Below are 3,731 nucleotides of genomic sequence, written 5' to 3'. Positions count from 1 at the left end.
ATATATATATATATATATATATATATATATATATATATATATTTCAATCAATTGAAGTATATGAACTTTATTTTAAACTTGAGTCAAACAAATAAGTATAAAAAAATGAGACAATCAGAGAAATGTGACCACTGACTGGATTGCTACCAACACTAACTGGATAAACGCTGATGTAAACAAATTATTGTTAATCTGGTTTAAGTGTGAAGATGGTGTGATTATATCTTTGAGCCCTTATCTTTTAGAGATACATTATCACAATATTTACAGATAAAATGATACACTATGAGAGATGGCCTTCAAGCTAATCTGGGAGGCTGGGGGTGGGAAAGAGGTTGAGGGTTAAGTGTGTGGGGGATATAAATGAAAGAAGATTGCCCTTGAGCAGACAGTTGTTGACGCTGTAGGATGGGCACATGGGGGCTTGATGCATTATTCTCTTTGTGTATATATTTGAAATTTTCCATAGCAAGTTTAAAAAACAAACACAAATAAACATACAAAGAAAAAATTATCTTCAAATTTCAAAGAATCTTTGGAGTAAGGCAAGCATTACAGATATTAGTTGCTTCCTTTCTCACTTTTCTGTGGACCATATAACACCACTTATTTTCAAAACAGCATAATTAAGCAATAAAATAAATAAAATTAGAACAACATTATGAAAACAGCAATGTTTTTCAATTTTGGAAGGGGACAACACCGTGCTAAAGGTGCAAATTCCTGGGCCTCAATTCCTAGAAATTCTGATTTTTAGTAGGTACAGTATAGGGCTGAGGAATCTGCAATTTAACCAAGGCCACACACCAACAGTACTTTAAGAAATACTAGTACATCCTGGTAAGTGCCTCTTTGCCCACATTTATAAGACTTTCTCTTGGAGTATAAAGAAGTAAAATTGCTGGATATGGTACATTTTCAATATTACTTTCCAAAATGACTGTACTAATATACATTCCCTCCAGCAGAAGAGAATTCCCAGTTCCCCATTCCTTTGCCAACTGTTGATGTGCTCATGCTTTTAAATTTTTGCCAAGAACATAACTATCTTACAGAATGACCTTTCAGCTAGCAACATTTGTTAAAGCAGCTCTTGAAAAACCTTCCACATTTTGAACAAAGACTCCTTTTTAATGACATAATTACTTTTCACCCCAAAATACATTAAATAAATATGCTAAAAGAAATGATCATTCAACCTTAACTTTAAAGCAAAAATATTCTCACCAACTACGAACATAAGAATTCCTCTTCAGAGAATCTCATATGGAACAAATTTGAATTGTGCTCTGTGTTTACATGAACCACAAATGTTTTTTGATTGTTTTTGCATACAGACATCAAGCAAATAGAAACAAACAGCCCAAATTGAGAACAAAACAGGAAGAAGCAACTGGCAGAAATGTGGAAAGTTTCGTAATTCTCTAAAAGGTGAGGCGAGCCAAGGACACAGCAGGAATCTGACCTAGTAAAGTTAAAGTTTCAGTGAAGTGTGGACCGTGCATATAAGACTCCTAGTCCCTGGCACTGGAGGCCCCACTTTATGATAATAACATTACATTAAGGGAAAATTCACATGAAGATGAAGTAAGCAATAAAGAGAACATGACGTCATCTTGGTCTGGTGATCAAGTCTGGGAAGGTTTTTGCTGTAAAGAATGACTTTGTGAGTAGACCAAAAAAACAAAAACAAAAACAAAAGGATCATGAACAAAAGGGTTAAAGTGGCCTGTGCTCTGGAGCAGAGCTTCCCAAAGGTTAATGGGCACCAAATCGCCTGGGGATGTTGTGAGAAACGCTCCTTGTGATGCAGTGGGTCCTGAATGGGGCCTGAGATTCTGCATTTCCTCTGAGCGCCCAGGCTACGCCTGTGCAGCAGTGGTCTGTGGGATCCTGCAGAGCTGCCGCTCCTCCCCCGACTCTGCCTGAAGTCTGTCACTGAGAAGTCGTGTATGGCAGGTACCTGCCAGCACTGCTGCTAGAAAGACAGAGAGGCCCTGGCCCGGGAAATGGCCGAAGCCCATCTCCCCGGGGACCCCTCCGGATAAAGGGGCTGCCTCGTGGCAGCCAGGGGCTTCGTCCTCCCAGGCCTTCTGGGGCCCAGGAGGGTTGGGGGTAGAACAAGGAAGGAGGCAAGCGCTCTTGGGATTAACACTGTCAACCCACGTGCACGCCCCCAGGAACTCATCAGGCAGAGGTGGAGGAGAGAACGACGAGAGAATCGATCGATACGGAGAACAGAGAGGGAGCGCCAGCACCCAGGTACTCGCTGTTCCCAGCCAAGACACGCAATGAAAGATCGTCGAGAAAATGGTCTTCCTAAGCTTGAGGAAGACCTGTATCTGCAGACCGCAAGAACTTGCCACACTTCAGGGAAAATGAACTACCTACACACAGACACATTTGGCAACAACTTTTAACAAGGGGAAAACACCCTGTGATCGTTACGGCAGGAGAAAACAAGTCATCATTAATTGAGGGCTCACCTTGAGTTCCACACGCCACTCGGTGCTTACCGTGAACGCTCTCATTTAACCCTCAGAGCATTCCAGAAACGTGGCGGTGCTGGCCTTTAAGTGGACTGGATTCAGAAACTCGGACGATCTTGTCAGGATCCCTGTGCTCTCCAGCTGCCTCAGCTCTCTCACTCCGCGTGGGAGCAGGCAGGCTTCCCCCAGAGCGGCACACGCGGCTCCGGGCTCACGTTGTCCCAGCTCAGTTACCCCAGAAGAAAGGCAGGGTCCCTCTTCTGGTTTCACCACAGAAGGACACCGGTTGTCTTTATGTTCTGTGCTTGCCCTTGGATCCACCGCGGTGGCCAAGAGGAGGGAGGAAGATACTTGGCCAGGGGCTGAGGACACTGTGATTAGAAGTCCCAGAACTAACAGATTAGAGTGAGAAAAAATAGACAAATAAAAGAGAGGAAGGGTGGTTTGGCTAACAAATGCAAAGGGTCCACGACAGGGAGGTCTAGGAGCTGCCCCACTTTTCAGATGACGACAGTAAGGATTAGAGAGGTCGAGTAACTTGCCCAAGGTCGCACATCCAGGGTGAGTTGAAGAGCCAGGACACAAACCGAGGCATTCTGACCAGGGCTCTTAACCACTCTGCTATAAGGCAACAGGACCAGTTAGGTTTCAGGCTTCTCTGCAACCTCAGCTTTCAGAAGAAAATGGAGCAACAGCTAGACTTTGTGGAGAAAATGATTGTAACCAAAGATTTGCGTGCTCTGCCAAATTGTCTTTCACAATAATACGGAACAGATATTAAACACACCCTGTGTGGCAGGCACAGGTCTAAGTTCTAAGGGGACCTGTACACTAGTATACCTGAGCTGGGGGGAGGGGAGGATGGTGGCCCACTTCTCCCAGAGTGACACATCTACTCTAGAAGAGGGTAAGTGGGCAGGGATAGTAGCCCATGCTCTTCTTATCTTGCTTCTCCTGCTATGGAACCTTTGCCCTGTGAGCCAGCTGGAGCGATCACCGCCCAGTACTACACAGCCTCCCGCACGTGTAGTAGAACTTCTGTCCTAGAGCGGAGGCTGGGCAGGGGGAGAGAGCTCCAACCCTCTGCCCTGCACCTGCCTGGATATACCTTCTGCAACACAGAGCTGGCTGTGATGAGAGACGGTAATGGCCTGCCCTTCCTGGAGTGAAACCATAGCTCTACACCGGGAGCTGTGAGGAAACGGGGCCGCACCTTTCTGACTGTATTTTCCAAGAATAGAG

This window comes from Lipotes vexillifer, unplaced genomic scaffold (genome assembly GCF_000442215.2).
Source record: "Lipotes vexillifer unplaced genomic scaffold, Lipotes_vexillifer_v1.1 scaffold587, whole genome shotgun sequence".
NCBI classification, from domain to species: Eukaryota; Metazoa; Chordata; class Mammalia; order Artiodactyla; family Lipotidae; genus Lipotes; species Lipotes vexillifer.
Note: the sequence above shows the minus strand (reverse complement) of the source record.